Here is a 17,595-nt window from a genome sequence, read left to right on the forward strand (position 1 = left end):
CTGCCTATTTACATGCTTGCCTGTTTACGTGCTTGCCTGCCCATGTTGCTGGGGGCTTGGTGTGACTCAGGGAGGGCACTGCTCAACTAAAAGTCTCTTCCAGCTCTGAATCTCATGCTGCACAAGCCTCTCTGCATGGGTGGGCTCCAGGGGCCGCATCTCCTCCTCATCTGGGGCCGATGTCACGGCACCAGAGGGATCAGCTCCCTCCGCTGGCCCTCGCTGCTGACCCCGGCAGCCCTCCTTGGCATGAGTAGAGGTTTACACTTCAGGCCTCAGACCACAGATTCCCATCGAATGTAGGGGTAAATTGGAGTCAGTGTGGGGATGCTCTGTATTGTGGTCATCTGCGCAGCAGACTGTGGCCAAAACACCGGCTTCCTGCAAGCCAGGATAGGGCAGTGATGGGAACTTTTCCATTCTCTCCGCATGAGTTAGGGGCAGGTTTGTGTGAGAAGCAGAGAGGACCGAGGGGAACAGATTTGCGAGGCAGGTGTGCTCTCGTCCAGACAGCCACAGTGGATTCAACGCTGTCTCTCTGGCCGCTGCACGTTGCAAGGAACTGAAGCTTTCAGCCTCCCAGCTCAGGTGCTTTCTGCTTCTTCCCCAGCCTTGTATCTGCAGAAGAGGCATGATTCAGTTCTGGAAGGGATTAGCAGGGTGGGGGGAAGAAAAAGTTTGAGAAATGCAATCCAAGGAAAACCAAGACAATTCTCGTGCTACAGGATGAAACTTGCTCCTTATACCACATCCATTCCTGTATTGAAACTCAGTTCTGTGCTCTGTATCTAACTGCTCTTCGGTCTTTGAACAAAATACCATCCCCCAAGTGAGGAGAGACTTGCTTTTCCCAAGGCAGGTCTGATGCCGCTCCCTGATGTTTTCTCTCTGACTAACCTTCATTCTCTCCAAACAGTTAGAGCAGGTTATTTCTTTTTTTCCTCCCTTTGTCAGAACAAATCCCCTTATTTTCCTGCCTCATTTGGGCTTGGCAGCCAGCAGCATTAGGCAGGAAGGAAAGCGGCATGTGTGTCTCCAGCCAGTTGAACCTGGAGTTTCTTCTTGTCATGGTACCCCGGGAAAGACATTTACAGACCTGGCTGGTTCTGGTGGCCTCCTGAGGCAAGTCCTTCCCAGAGCACTCTCACACCCATGACAGTGCTAACAGCTTAGGATGGGGCTGCATCTGGGCTGAAGGTCACCACTGCTTCCTACCCTCCTCAAGCCCTGACACATGAGCTGCCCTTACAGCTACTGAAAAGCTGCCTTCCCTGGGTCTCTAACTCATGGCTTTTATGTGGGAACTGGTAGAAGAGCATCTGCCTGGCAGCACTATTGCCACCGGTGCGTATGCAAGGGCACTCTGCTACTCTTCGGTAGCATCGATGGGCGGTGAATGATGAAATGCTGTACAGCCCACTGTGCTGGTGTGAATATCCAGTGTTGCACTAGCCTTTTTGCTTGCTTGGTTACCGAGAGATTTAAAAACAAAACAAAACAAAAAACCCACCACCATGGCTTTATGTTCTGTTCTGGGCTTTTTTTTTTATGAGTGCAGAAGGATTTTAATGTCTGATGTGAGATCATATTTAATGTTCCCCCTTCTCCTGCCCTACTCAAGTGGTGTTTGGTACTGCAACACACCATTAAACTGCTGCTGGGCTCTGCCCCCATGTGGATGTGTTTCTGTGGTGAGTGGACTGGTTTGGATGATACAGACCATGAAACTGCCTACATGTATTTGGTTTTATGAGGAAGGAGGGAGCATGCAAAGGGAGAACCAGTAAATGCTAACGTGCAAGGATCAACCTCCACTTTGAGGAACCTGGCTCAAGCAATGAATAGGAGTTTATTGCAGGTCATGTGTTTAGTAGCCTGAAACCTGTCGTTGAAGAAGCTGTGTGGGAGACCTTATGCCTTCCTTGTTGAAGAGTCCAGCCTACTGTAATGTGCATTATTGGGATAATGGGAGAGCAGTGCTGGCAGTTTCTGTGGGGCACAGCCTCCCCAGCTGGTTTTCACGGCTGGACTGGCCACGTGTCTAGCCGACAGGGTTTGCTCTGCTGCTGCAGCAGCAGCAGCGTCCTGCATCTCCAGCTGCTCCTTCCCCTGTTTCCATCCTCCCTGCACCTGGGTACTTCAGACAGTGCGAAACTGCAGCCCTTCCTGGCAGGCAGCGCAGTCTGCAGAGCTATGGGGGTGTGAGACAGGGCTCCAGGAGGCCCAGGGCCTCTGTGTGTTGGGGCAGTTTGGAAGTGAAAGACCTGCAGCTGAGGAAGCAACTGCTGGTAGCCTCCTGGGGGGACAAGGCATTTACACTCTGTGCATCTCAAAGGGGTGGTGATGTTACTCCAGGAGCACTGGCTTCTGCCTCAAGGCACTGCTTTACAGCATAAATGCCACTGCTGCCAAGGAGGTGACTAGCAGATGCTAGTTTAATAAACACAAAGAAGACTTTCTGTCTCCATCTCCTACTGCCTGCTCATCGCTTCTCTCCCTTGTGTTATTCCTCAGGGGCTGTATCTCTCCAGCAGTAAATCAGGTTGCTCGTGAGTGGAGTAAAACCCTCCATCTCCTAGCACCTCTTTTTCTAGGCTCTCAGGGTGTTGTGTGGCACGAGCTGTTGCAGTGAGCAGTTACCACAGGGTGGGGGTGCATCAGGCAGCCTGTGTTAATGTGTGCTGGATACCGTACAGAAAACAGGCCCTGAGGGCCATGGTGTTTTCTGTACTGTGATTCCCTTTGTGGGAGGCTGGTAGACATGCAACTGGGCTGTTGGACTGGAAATTGCAAGGATGAGCACCAAAGAGGCTGTTCCTCACCATACGTTGCTGAAGACTGCTACAGCTGTGGGAACAAATGAGTACAGGGAGTTCCTGGACTGAACTGCTGACTCCCTGAGCATCCTGGTCACAGTCCTTTATCTCTCTGTGCCTGGGTCCCTTACCTGTGCAGCTGCTGACCAGCCTTCTGGGAGGGCATGAGCATCTGTCCCTTTGCAAATGAGAGGCCTGTGTAAGGCTGGGAGGAAACCCTTCAGTCTAACCACGTGCCCTCCACAGAGGAGAGATGTGTCATCTGTTTTCCCTCTTCTCCCACCTCCCTGTCTCCAGGTATGTTGCAGGCTCCCGCAGGGTGCCACAGCACCTCTTTCTGCTGTCTGCCTTTGGAGGGATGAGCAGTGGGCCATCAGCAGGGCCCGCTCCCTGGAAGCTGCTTCTGCTCCCCATCCTAGTGGGCCACCATCATTATGGCCAAGAGCCAACAAAATGACGCAGTTTGTGGCCAGCGTGCCTGCTAAACAATGTAATTTCTGCACAGAGGGAACAATGCATCACCCAGGTCCGCAGGGTCTGCTGGTATTGAGTTACTGTTAATGGGGAAGGGATGCTGAATTGCATGCCGTAATGTTCCCTGAGTGCTCCCAAGGGAAGAGGAGAGCAGAGGCTGTGTCCTGCGAGGGGAACAGGAATTGCATGCCAAAATCTTGCTTGAACACTCTTAATTCATCTTTAGGACTCTAGGGCAGCCTTTAGGTCTGGAACAGGCATTGCTGTGGGATGGCACTGTGAGGTGAGCCCTGCTGAGCTCCCAGCCTGGTGGTCAGCATGGCTCCAGTTTCTCCTCTCCACTGCTGCTGGGGAGAAGGTGGTGCCTCACGTGCTCTTCCAGCGTGGTGAGGCTTCCTGTGCTGCAGAAAACATTAAATGTTTTGGGAGAAAAGGTGTAGATGCTTGTCCTGACGTTGCAGGTCTTTGTCCTGCCCTCTCCATCAAACTCCCCCAGCTGCCAGGCACCCGCTGGCTCCGGCAGCAGCCTCTTGCCCTCGGCTTGTGCTCAGAAGCTCAGCAAGGAGAGCACAAAGGGGAGCAAAGCTGAGGAGTCTTCCCATTTCCCAGGGGTGCTTAGATCGAGATGCCAAGACCCACTAGTGAAATATATATCTGTGACCTTTCTTTGCTCTTGTGAGGCACTTCACAGTCCTCAACGTGACACCGACTAAGTTGCAAAGCCGCGTCTCAGCAGGTGACAGCTGCTCCTGCTGTCTTTCTCACTCTTTCTGTCTGGTAACAGGATCTCCTTAAACACATTTGCACTGTGACAAGCAAAGCTTGCAGAGTAAAGTCAAACAGCTTGATGTGAAGCTTAGGCTCAACTCTTAGATGGGAATTGTAGCTCTGTGTACACATCATCTCCTTTGCATTTTGCCCAGGAGCAATAGAGTAGCAATAAAAATACCCCTTAGGTAGCAATTCTCGTGATGTTAGTCCCTAGCCTGGCTGGAAGTGTCCTGATCTGCGATGTTTCTGGCTCAAGGTAATTTAACAGAAGCTTGTGATTGCATTGAGCTCCAGCCACCTCTGAGCTTTGCTCAGTGAGGCAGTGTTTGTGGAATCTCAAAGACTTCATTATCTTGGGGTTTGCTGGATTTTATCTGAAGTTATGTGGGCTGGAAATCTTGCAGACCCAGACACCTGAGATCACAAAATCAATTCTGCCATCTATTAAATAGGTGTAATTCCCATCGACTGCAGTGAACGTTACAGTTTTGCAGTGGAAGGTGGAATTGGATCCATATGTATTAGAGACAGAAAACCCATCATTGGCTTCCTCTGGACCTTTTTCCAAGGTCAGTGCAAGACACTTTCCAAGTGTTTGCGACCAGCACTTCACGCAGTCTACGGTGGACTGGAGATGCCAGTGTCTCCCACTACCCTGCTTTACCATTAAGGGCTGAAGTGTGGCAGAGGGTGGAGAGCAAAGCCTACTGTCAATGGTTTCCTGTTTTTTTGGTGCATAGTTTTTAAGTGTTTTAGCTTGTGACATTTTTCTTTCTGTGAAGGCTTGCACTTACTGTGAAGGCTGCCTGTTGAAGCTCTCAAAGTTAGGGCTGGAGATGGCTGCCATGGGGCAAGCCCTCTCCCCAGGGGAACTGGAGAAGCAGGCTTTGCTCTCCACGGTCTTCTGTGCACTCCAGCCTGCTCATGCCATGTCTGCAACAGGAACAGTCAAGGCTCAGACCTTGTCAGAGCTGAGCTTTGCTGGAGCAGAAGGGCGCCAACCTTGTCTTTATTCGTTCACAGGTGTTTGCGAGGTTGGAAGTGGAAAAGGGCCAGTCTGGCATTGCTGCCAGCTTTTTACGAGCAGTGTTTTACCCATGACCTGTCCCACATATGGACTGCATGTGAGCTGCAGGCAGCTGTGTAGTCTTTCAGACCTGAGTGAGAGTCTGGCTGTCCTTTAAAACAGACCAGATTTGGCTTGGCTGCTTCTCACAGCTTGTAAAATACCAGGGAAGCTTTAAAGTAACAGCATGCCGGAGCTAATGAGATTGAAGGCTTTACAGCCTTGAAAATGCATGCTTTTCTGGTCTGTTCTCACTGTGACACTGGGTCTGCTAAGAGCAGTACTGGCATGTGCTTTGGGGATGCAGGGTTTGACCAAGCCCTTTGCCACCAAGATCGTCTGCTGGGACAGAAGCCCAGGACAGTGCTGCTGTCCTGCTGCCTGGACCCAGAGCTGTGCAGCCAGCAGCTGGCCACAGAAAACCTGCTGTTCTTCCATGGGTGCTTTGTGAAAAGTCTTGAGGTGACAGATATGGAGTATTCTGAAAAGCGGTTGGCTGCAGTTGGTTGTTAGTCTGTACTTACTTTATTGAAGATTTGCTGAAGGATTTTAAAAATTGTGAAGTTCAAGGACTGAAAATTTGCATATTCCCACATCTGAGGTCACCTGAGTGATGTGAGACAGTATGGTCTCTCTAGCGTGGTGCTGCAATGTAATTGACAGCAATGTCGGTATAAATCCAGCGCATCTTTCTTCACCTCAAAGCTGCTTCTTAAAGAGCAATGTTAGCGTGAATGAGAGCAAATGCATGCCTGTACCACTCTGGAAAGGAATGGAAAACTAAGTTGCTGATTGTATGTGGTCATTAAAGACCAGAGTCACTTTTTTTTTTCCCCACGAGTTCTGGCCAAATTCCAACTTAGGTAATTATATTCTGCTTTCCTAATTCCCTCTGAAGCTTCAAATCAGTTTAGATTGCTTTTCCCTTTCTAGCCTGAGCAATTAGACAATATTCCTGAGCCCTGTTAACCAGCTATGTTCCACCTCAGAGGAAGCTGTGTTTTATTTAAGCAGCTCCCTTCCCCCACCTGTGTACTTATAAAGTCTTTTTGATATGACAAATGATAGTGAAATGTGAGGTAAAGTGACTTCTCACAGCTGGAGTGTCTGGCATCTCCACTCTGCTAAGGGCAAGCTGCAGAAGGTGCTGAATTCGGTACTCGTTCTGCAGTGTGTGCCAGCTGCCCCGGATGGTTTTGATGAGAGTAACGCGCTCTACAGGAGTACAGATGGGAAAGGGGTGTCACTTGGGTTTCAGTGGTGGAAATGGCACTTGGAGTAACAGGCTGCAGAGGAGACAAAGGCTGTGTTGAAGGGGAGTGCAGCAGGCATGACATGGGGAATGATGAACTGCAAAATGAGGAGGGGGAGGTGTTTGAGGCAGTTATTCCTAATGGCTCCACACTGCATATATGCATCCAATTTTCCATGTTGCGCTTCCTCGCAGAGCAGCTGGTGATGCTAATCCTTTGCCCTTATCGGTCATGTATAGCAAGGATTAGCAGAGCATCCTCCAATGAAGCACACCCCCTCCAACTTCTCCCCTGTAAAACTGAAGATGGTGAGGGACATTTGGCCTGATCCTTTGCACCAGGCAGAGAGAGGAGAAGGGATATTACGCTTTGCATAGTGCCACACACTTTTTGTATTCCTTTTGAGTCTCAAGTGAGTCAGTGTAGAGGGGAAGTGGTTTCTCAGGATTTAAAAGTGTGTATTGAGTGGAGCCTCTTATGTGAAGAAGCGTATTTGTTTAGCTTCTCATGCTCCCACCCCTTGGGCTCCTTGAGTGGCTGTTGTCTGTCTTGTGGTGGTGTAGTCTGCCTCCCATCATGACTTGAAGCCCTCTAAAGAGAGAGGATGTGTGTCTTCCTTGTTATGGTGGTGTGTAGGGCCAAACCAAGGCTGTCAATAATCACACCTATTACTGTAATACGTGATGCGAGCTCAGATCCCCTTGCTGTGTGCCTTCAAGTGATAAACAAAAAGATGACGAACCTGCTACAAGACAGGTGCTTTGGGTGCTGTTTTTCCACCCTGTCTTAAACTCTCTGTCTGTGGGGACAACTTGGGCTGAATGCCAGAATAAGTTCCTTGATGCAAACATGAAAGCAGCTGTGGAGATGCTTTGCTGGGGACATTTTAAAGCTTGATCAGGCTCATCACTGTAGAGCAGGCTGTAGGGAAGGCTTGCAGATGACCTGGCAAGTACCATGGGACTCTTCTGTCTGTAATTTGTGTGATTCCTTGAGCTCTTTCTGTGACTCCTCTGAGTTTGCTGTCAGTCCACTTGCCTGTGGAAAGTGTTGGCTTATCTGTATGCACATATGCAGGGAAAAAACGGCATTACTTTTATCGCTTTGGTGTTAACCAAAGACAATCGACACTGGAAGAAATCATGCGCGCAAATGCAGTAAATAAGAGTGAAGCCTAATTAACAGTTGCACAAAAAAATCTGTGCGTCTTAGCCATCCTGTTGATTTTGGAGTCTGCCAGGGAGCTGCTGTTGCAGCCCGTGTGTGTAAAGGCAGGATAGCCCATGCCTCTACCACCCAGTACAAGGCATGTGTGGTGGGAACTCAGTCACGTGAAGCACCTGGAGGGCTGTTTTGTTTAATGCATGTACAGGGGTATTGGGAGGGGTTACTCTGTCCACATCTGCTGTGCTGGGAAGAAAGCTGGTACTCAAGCAGCTAAAGCAATTGCCAGAAATTTTCCTTCTCTGGTGGTAATTGTTCTACAAGAAACTCTCCAAAGGCTTCTCTATTTCTGTTGCACGTGGAAGTGGCTGCACTGCAAAACACTTCAGCAACCACATTTCTCATACTGAAGAAATATAAAGCTGTTGGTATGTATTTTTACAGAGCCACTGAGCTAGTGGCTCTCAATGCGTAGGACTAGTAGCTGCCTGTGCTCTGGGGGACTTGAATCCTGCACAGCCAAAGGAGTGGTATTTCTCCTCTAGGCTACTGACTGGAGGCCAGGGACTTGGAGTAGGTGGGAGTGGGGCCCTGTGGGTGGGTTTCCAGCTTTTTTGGCTCCCTTCTAGGTGCTTGTGGGCTCCTTGAGCATACCTGCACCTCTTTGCTCTCTGCCCATCCAATTCCCCAGGCAGCAGTTGCTGTGTAAAGGGTTGTGGGGCTCAGAGCTGTGCTGCTTCAGCTGTTTGGTATCCCTGACTGCAGCGTGAATCTCTCTGGAGCGCTCAAGAGTTCTGGTTACCCAAAATCAGCTTTAACTTTAATGCGTGATTATCACCAGGAGCAAGAAAATACTTGGCACTGTCTTGGAGACTGATGGTATTGGGCTTAATTAATGGAGAGCAGGCTGTCCCCACGTGCATCTGGCCCTGCCTCCTCATCCTTCCTATCAGTATCGGCTTAGGTTTGTTTTTAATTATTTTTTATTAAGTGTTGCGCAGAACAGTAAAACCCACATCAGATTGCTGAGAATATTAATCCTTTGCACTTTTCTAGCACATTTCATCCGATGACAGAGATTTGTTTTACAAACATTAATTACGAAGCTTCATAACCCCCCTGTGAGGAAGGTAATAACTACAATAATACTTAGCATTTAAATGGCGTTTTGCATCTTCAAAAAGTTGTATAAACAATAAGCTTTAAAGTACCCTGCATGACACGGTAGTGCAATTATTCAAATGGCACAAGGGGAGACAAAGATACACTAAGGAGAGAATGTGCTTGCCCAAGGTCACACATCAAGTCAATTACCCACTAGTGCTCATTGAAGATTATTCTTAGTTTCTGGGTTTCTTTCCCACTCTCTGTCTTCCGTGGTGTCATAGTTGAGCAGTGACATATGAGAGCAGTAGAGGGTGAAGGCCAAGAACTGAAGACGGTTAGGTCCATGTAACTGAGCAAAAATACAGGATGCCATGTTTCCTGGGTGGAGTTGGGGTAGTTTGGCTGAAAATCTTCGTCATTAACAGGGTCCTGAAGAGCTATTTGCTGTCAATGCTCGATGGTGGCTGGTGGTTTGGAACATTTCTGCTGTTGCATGTGAAATACTTTGGTGTTTCATGAGTAGCTCCCCAGCTACATCAGTTGGCTCCCTGCCCTGCTCCTTGGCAGGCAGCAACAGGGAAAGCACATGGCTGATAACTGAACTTTTTGTTCCCCGCCTGTTTTAGGACATGATCAAACAGGGAGAGAAGTTTGAAGGCGTGGTGACTGTAATATGTGACAGAGTGGCTCATTTTTGGGTGTTCAGCAGTACACGTGCTTGTTGGCCTGTGGAAGGAGGAGCAGCCCTGGTTGCACCCATTGCTGGAGCAAGGCATGACTTCAATTTCATGAGCTTGTCCAGGCCAAGTTGTGTCCCTCCAGATGAGGACTGGCAGAAGTGATTTGCAAGACTCAAATGGTTCTTGGTTGTTTCCCTGATGTATTTTATAACAGAAGCAATCTTTTGTCACTTTTGAAATGCCCCAGGATAGATGTGCTGCTCATCTTGGTGAAACAAACTGGTGGTGCCTTGGTAATTAGTGACCATGTCTTGTGGGACAAACACTGGGAAATAGTTCCACCATCCCAGGCAGCCATCAGTCTGGTGGGCTACTGGGGAGCTACGCTCCTCTGGGGCATAACCAGATCTGGAGTTTTAACCCGTTGTGGAAAATTGGAGCAGGCTGAAACTGGGGGCAAAACTAGCTTTCAGAAGGTAAACCAATTCCTTGCCTGATGGGCAGCACAAGGGACTTGCTCATCTAGGGGATGGCAGTTCAAGTTTGTACACTATGGAGGTTCAAGTAAGTGCGTATTTTCAGAAAACGTGCCTCTTTCCCTCGTCAAACACTTTTTTCTTTTAAATGGGAAGCCCACTGCCTAGTTTTGTGTTAATTTGTCTAAGGGTGTTCTGCAGCAGACTGGGCTGGTTGAGTCCTTTAAGAAAGGATGCTGGTTTGAGACTTTGCCCTCCTTGGGAGCTTGCTTTCCTCCTGCCCCCTTCAGAAGCCAGGGGACTGTTTTGTGCTCTGTGGGATAGGCTGCTCTGTGTCATTCCACAAACAGCTGAAGGCCCAGGAGTGCTTTAAATGAAATGAAATTTCTTACTAATATCAAGAGAACATCAAATGGAGCTGAGGATAAGTGATTTTAAAATATGCTGAGGTCTTAGCCTGCCCTTGGCCTTGCCTAAGTAGGCCAAAGCCTTTTTCTCTTGCAGAAGAGAGTTTGAGAACAAAAGTCTTTAAAGAGCTTTCCTCTTCAGACACGCTTTGGCTTTGAGGCTGGTGCCTGTCAGCATTTCAGTCTCTCAGAGCTTTATTTCCTTAGTGTCAAAGATCATCTTGCTTCCTTTGCAAGGCTGTCAGCTAGACCCTGGCTGCTTTGATACGGCTGCGTTAGTCCCTGAATCCCCTGTTGAACAAGCTGCTCAACAATGTTTGCACAAATGCATGATCTCGGGTAGAGAATTAATCTCTGTCCCTACCCCCTGTGCAGTCAGCCAGCTGAGAAATTATTTTAAACACTGTCCCATGTGCATTAGTGCTTCCCCAATTTCCTCTGCAAGTCTCTGGTGTTTCAGACGATCTCTTGACTCTGCACAGATGCAGAGTAATAAATTCATAACCTTGCTTTGTGGAACTTTTGCTCCCAAGTTCATAGCTATCAGTCTCTCACCAGGGAGCAGCCAAGCCAGCATCAGCCTGCCTTGCTTCTCCTTCCCTGTGTTTTGGTTGTAGTCAGTTTTTTTTTTTTTTTGCAAAACTCTTTACTAGACTATTTTCCTTTTTCTGTCTTCCCCCCCCAAACAGATTAACTGTTTGAGCTGCTGCAGCTGTTTGTCAGAATGAACTCCATCACCATAGCCAGGATGTGGCAATGCCACAAACAAGCTACTCTCATTTTGCAGGGGTTGGGGGATGCTCCTGAGACCAACACCTGGCACTTATGGTTGAGGAGAGCTCTTTGTAGTAGTGGCCTAAAGCCCATCCCCTTTGTGGGAACAGCCTTGCAGTACTGTGGCAGCTAATCACACACACATCCCGAGAGTGGCCCTATCTTACTGAGAATAGCTGCAGATGGAAGGGAGTCTACAGAAGGCCAAAGCTGGTAACTCAGTGCTGAAGAGGCTGGAAACAGGCTAGTGTTTTATTGCATCTAAAATCTCCTGGAGATGCAACTTGTCTGCTGGACATTTACTACCCCATCACCTCCTAAGTCTCCTGAGGAGCAATAAGCAGAATATTGGGCTGAGGCGTACCTACCCAGGAGAGGCAGCGTGGCCAGATGTGTTGCACAGTTGGAGAGGAGTAGATGGATAATCTGTTAAAGGGAAACAATGCAAACTGTTTGTTATGGTGTCAAGAATATTTCACTGCATGAGCAGCGTGTGGCAGATGCAGAGTGACAGAAAATGCTCCCTGTGTGCAGAGCCTTACAGAGGCAAGGAGGGGTTCCCTGTGTTCTGCCAAAGCAACTGGCAAGGGGTACCTTGAGTCTAAGAGCGTTGTGAAAGACCCTCCTCTAGCATTTGCATGGAAGGGGAGATAAAATAGCAGGTTCCTGCATCTGAATTTCCCCACCTTAAAATCAGTCATAAAAGTATAATGGGCTGACTCTGGTATGTGCACCACTGCCCTCTCCTGTGTGCATGGGGGTTGCTGGTTGAGAGCAAGGCTGTGTTGCACACCTCTGTCACTTCTGGGCAGAAGGACGGGTGCTCTGCCCTCTCCCATGATGCTGACATCCTTGGGTGCCATTGCACACGGGGAAACCCTTTGCCATGATGCCCTGCCTGGCAGGTTCAGAGCGGTGACTTCAGTGTTTTGTGGAAATGCAACTAGCTGCTCTGCTGTTAAGGATGAACTCAACTTTGCACGTAAACTGGGGATTTGATCTCTTTGCTATGCATGAAAAATGCAGCTTACCCTCTACAGATTTACAGCACTTTGTCCTCACTGGAAGAATGAATTTGCAGAGAATTTGCAAATCAATCTATTAATTGGCTTGAATTAAGATTAATTTTTTTAAGTGTCCTCAGTAAGGAATTTAGTGTTTGTCAGTCTCTTTCTTTGTCTGGAATTAACTTAATAATGCAATAGCACAGGCTCTTCAAATGTGGCATGTAATTAAAATTCATTGAAATCTTATGTCTAGGCTAAATTTGAAGAAAATAGGTTGTAATTAAACTAAGTTATTAACAGTTACTATATCTAATTATGTGACTACATGGTTCTGCTCTGGGTCAGGCGGGAGATCATTATCCCAAACTCAAACCAATCCAGGACTTAAAATGAGAACTAATTAAGAGAGGAGGTATGCGCAGTTAAAACAGCCCAAATAATACCAACTCTTTGCAGTTGTGATGCCATACACCAGCAACAGTATGACTAAGATGTATTACTGCCATTGGCTCCAGCTGAGATGAGACTGAAGTTTAAAGATAACATGTATTTTTCCTCTCATTCTCAACCCTTGGCATAATGAACAGAAGAGAAATAAATGTGTGTTCCCTCACCCTGCTACATCTAAAATTTTTTTTTTTCAGTATGATCTTAAATTAATTTCCTGGATTAGTTATTCTTGCCCCAGGGAATAATTGCAAGATTTCTGTGCTGTTTGTAACTCTTCAGTTAGCTACATGTACTTTTTCCTCTTAGCTCTGTTTTCACCTGATTGCAGGTCTTGCAATGACGTATTGGAAGGTTTCTGCATCTGCATTGTGTTATGCAGGTGCCGGTCACCAGTGGCAGCACTTCTTACAGGGAAGGATTTTTCTTCTACCCTCTGCCCCTCCTTCCCCTCCCCGCCGTCTTTATTAGGAGAAGAGCAGAAGGGAGCGAAAACAAAGAGCTGACAGAGATGAATATGCTCTATGAATCAAAGCCTCTGGAAACGCTTCTATGGGTTAGTTACCTTCCTAGCGAGACTAGGAGTCTTGTACAAAATTTCCCTTGAACTGTTCCTTACCGTCACTAGAAAAATGCCAGAGAACTTGGATGAGAGCATTTTAAATGGCATCTATCTAGCACTCCTTTGTTGCCTATTTTGCTACAGCTAATTAAAAGAGAAAAGCCTTTTAATATTTAAGCACCATTAACTTGGCTGAATTATTAAATGTCAATTTGCATTATGTGCATAAAAGGATCAATAAACAAAGAGAATAAAACAATGGAGGTGGCTGGGGTTAGAGGGATGTCAGCTCCTCTTATCGGAACCAGAGGGAATTGCTCGCTGGCCTGCCAGGTTGTGGTTATTAATTATTGGTACTCGAGAGGGAAAGAACTGGGGACTTTCTCAGACTCTGTGCACCAAAGGCACTGCAGGGATGTAAAAGGATGTTGTTGAGATAAAACATTACTTGGCTTGGTTTCCAGGGGTGTCACGCAGCCCCCATTGCCTCAGCTTTGCTGACAATTTCCTGGCATTTCCTTTCAGCACTCTCTTCCTTTGGGGTGCAGTTAAGCTGTTGTATTTGCTTTTCCCTCTCTAGGTCGTTTTGCTGGCACTAGTTTTCAGGCGCGAGTTCCTTGTGCTGGCGAAAAGGGATATGGGAGAAAATCCAGGGGAAAACAGTTTTTTCTTGAGTAAACCCTTCTGTGTTGCACAAGAAGTTTTCTTCTTCCACTCCCTGTGAATGTGAATTTTTAGTGCTGTATTAGGCAGCATTGGAGGCTAAAGTTTGGCCTTTGCATTATAAGGTGCTAGACTGGAATTAGGTACGGATTGATCCCTGGCTGTACTTCAGGCTTCCCACCCGATGGTGGACAAACCATTTCATTTCTTTATCCCCCAAGCAGTGCTGTTAGGTGGGGAAATGCTGCTATTGCACACTGCCAGCTGGGGAAGATAAAAGCATCAGTGTTTTGTGAGGGCCTGTATGGGAACTCATTTGAGCACAAAGGCCTCTTTCCACCGAGGGGCTGTATCTCCAGCAGCATCCCTGTATTACCAGCAGCACCCCTGTCTCTAATCCTGCTCTTGCTGGGAGCAGATAAGCACCCAGCAAAGGGGTGCCAAGTCTCTACTGTCCCCTGGGTCCTTGGCATCTCTGCCAGGGTTTCCAGTGAGTGGTTGTGCTGGGGTTTGTGCCACGGTTGCCTGTCCCCCACCAAGTGGCTTGGGGCTGAGAGCTGATCTCGTGCAGCCACCATGCCTTATAGAATAGTTAAGGTTGGAAAAGACCTTTAAGATCAAGTCCAACCATTAACCTAGCACTGCCAAGCCCACCACTAAGCCGTGTCCCTAAGCACCACATCTATGCATCTTTTAAATACCTCTAGGGATGGGGACTCAGCTACTTCCCTGGGCAGCCTGTTCCAGTCTGACTGACTACCCTTTCAGTGAAGAAGTATTTCCTAATATCCAACCTAAACTTCCCCTGGCGCAGCTTCAGGCCATTTCCTCTCATCCTGTCGCTTGGTACTTGGGAGAAGAGACTGACCCCCACCTGGCTACAACCTCTTTTCAGGTAGTTGTAGAGAGCAATAAGGTCTCCCCTCAGCTGCCTCTTCTCCAGACTAAACAACCCCAGTTCCCTCAGCCGCTCCTCATAAGACTTGTGCTCTAGACCCTTCACCAGCTTCGTTGCCCTTCTTTGGACACACTCCAGCACCTCGATGTCCTTCTTGTAGTGAGGGGCCCAAAACTGAACATGGTACTCAAGGTGTGGCCTCACCAGTGCTGAGTACAGGGGCACTATCACCTCCCTGGTCCTGCTGGCCGCACTATTCTGGATACAAGCCAGGATGCCATTGGCCCTCTTGGCCACCTGGGCACACTGCTGGCTCATGTTCAGGCAGCTGTCAACCAATACCCCCAGGTCCTTTTCCACCAGACAGCTCTGCAGCCACGCTTCCCCAAGCCTGTAGCATTGCATGGGGTTGTTGTGACCCTAGTGCTGGACCCAGCAGTTAGCCCTGTTGAATCTCATACAATTGGCCTCAGCCCAACGATCCAGCCTGTCCAGGTCCCTCTGTAGAGCCTTCCTACCCTCCAGCAGATGGACACTTCCACCCAACTTGGTGTCGTCTGCAAACTTGCTGAGGGTGCACTTGATCCCCTCATCCAGATCGTTGATAAAGATATTAAACAGAACTGGCCCCAGTACTGAGCCCTGGTGAACACCACTCGTGACCGGGCCGCCAACTGGATTTGACTCCATTCACTACCACTCTTTGGGCTTGGCCATCCTGCCAGATTTTTACCCAGCAAAGAGTACTCCCATCCAAGCCAAGAGCAGCCAGTTTCTCCAGGAGAATGCTGTGGGAAATGGTGTCAAAGGCCTTACTAAAGTCCAAGTAGACAACATCCACAGCCTTTCCCTCATCCACTAATTAGGTCCCCTTGTCATAGAAGGAGATCAGGTTAGCCAAGCAGGACCTGCCTTTCATAAACCCATGCTGATTGGGCCTGATCCCCCGGTTGCTCCTACATGCCACGTGATGGCACTCAGATGATCTGCTCCATAACTTTCCCCGGCACTGAGGTCAGGCTGACAGGCCTGTAGTTCCCTGGATCTTCCTTCTGACCCGTCTTGTAGATGGGTGTCACATTTGCTAGCCTCCAGTCAACTGGGACCTCCTTGGTCAGCCAGGACGGCTGATAGATGATGGAAAGTGGCTTGGTGAGCACCTCTGCCAGTTCCCTCAGTACCCTTAGGTGGATCCCATCTAACCCCAGACTTGTGTGTGTCTACATGGTGTAGCAGGTCGCTGGCCATTTCTCCTTGGATTATGGGGGCTTCATTCTGCTGCTCATCCCTGTCTTCCAGCTCAGGGGGCTGGGTACCCGGAGAACAACTGGTCTGACTATTAAAGACTGAGTCAAATGAAGGCATTAAGTAACTCAGCCTTCTCCCTGTTCATTGTCACTATGTTTTCCCCCACATCCAATAAAGGACATAGAATCTCCTTAGCCCTTCTTTTATTGCTAAAGTATTTATAGAAACGTTTTTTGTTGTCTTTTACAGCAGTAGCCAGATCAAGTTCTAGCTGGGCTTTGGCCCTTCTAATTTTCTCTCTGTATAACCTCACAACATCCTTGGAGTCCTCCTGAGTTGCCTGCCCCTTCTTCCAAAGGTCATAAACTCTCCTCTTATTCCTGAGTTCCAGCCAAAGCACTCTCTTTCAGCCAGGTTGGTGGTCTTCCCCACCAGCTTGTCTTTCTGCACATGGGGACAACCTGCTCCTGTGCCTGTAAGATTTCCTTCTTGAAGAACGTCCAGCCTTCCTGGACTCCTTTGCCCTTCAGGACTGCCTCCCAAGGCACTCTGTCAACCAGTCTCCTAAACAGGCCCTCTGGAAGTCCAAGGTAGCAGTTCTGCTGACCCCCCTCCTTACTTCTCCAAGAACTGAAAACTCTATCATTTCATGATCGCTATGCCCAAGAGGGCCTCTAACCATCACATCACCCACAAGTCCTTCTCTGTTTGCAAACAACAGGTCCAGCGGGGCGCCTTCCCTAGTTGGCTCCCTCACCAGCTGTGTCAGGCAGTTATCTTCCACACACTTCAGCAATCTCCTAGACTGTTTCCTCTCTGCTGTATTGTATTTCCAGCAGACATCTGGTAAGTTGAAGTCCCCCATGAGAACAAGGGCTAGCGATCATGAGACTTCTCCCAGCTGCTTATAGAATATTTCATCTGCCTCTTCATCCTGGTGGGGTGGTCTATAACAGACTCCCACCATGAGATCTGCCTCGTTGGCCTTCCCCCTGTTTCTTACCCATAAACACTCAACCCTGTCATCACCATCATTACGTTCTAGACAATCAAAACACTCCCTAACATACAGGGCTACCCCACTGCCTCTCCTTCCTTGCCTGTCCCTTCTGAAGAGTTTATAGCCATCTGTTGCAGTGCTCCAGTTGTGCGAGTCATCCCACCATGTTTCTGTGATGGCAACTGTATCATAGGTTTTGTCCCCTGGGAAGTGACCTTGCTGCAGGGGACCTGGGGTGCCTCTGGGATGGGTACTGCTGTGCATAGAGCTTTGGACAGAGATGAGTCCCTGCTGCCCGTCACTTTTCAGTAGCAAAATTGGATTTTAGATACTTGAATTAAGGGTAGCATTTGTATTTCCAGCTCTTTCTAACTATGGCAAGAACAAAACAGGCTTTCAGTGAAATTTTATTTCATTTTCTTTCTTGTGACTCTTACACCCTCTGGCTCCTGCAGTGATTTCCCCCCCACACACACTCCGTTTCACAGTTGAAATAGCCTGTTGCTTTCAGTGGAGGCTGGATATAGCAGCAGGTAAACATGGCCATTTGTTGACTCTTTCCTTTCCTGAGTGGAGGGAATGTTTGCACTGCCATCATGGCGTGATTGTCCTCTCATCCCCAGCTCCCTCCGAGCCAGCTAGATGGGGCCCTGGAAACAGCTGAGCTGTGATAGGTGAGAATTTAGCATAGATTCAGTGCCTGAGTGTTTACCCAGCTTCTCGGATGGGCTTTGTGGTCTGCACTGAGCTTTGTGCCCCTGCAGGAGCTTGTCTGACAACAG

At 48.4% G+C, this 17,595-nt stretch overlaps 1 protein-coding gene across 2 annotated transcripts in view; it reads left to right on the forward strand.

Moving 5' to 3' along the window:
• MDGA1 (MAM domain containing glycosylphosphatidylinositol anchor 1) overlaps positions 1 to 17,595 on the forward strand; it is a gene marked incomplete at both ends in the record, with an annotated part of 146,597 nt that overhangs the window by 22,303 nt on the left and 106,699 nt on the right. The gene's annotated exons all lie outside the window — the stretch shown is intronic.

This window comes from Platalea leucorodia (assembly GCF_965183815.1).
Source record: "Platalea leucorodia genome assembly, chromosome: 3".
Taxonomy (NCBI): domain Eukaryota; kingdom Metazoa; phylum Chordata; class Aves; order Pelecaniformes; family Threskiornithidae; genus Platalea; species Platalea leucorodia.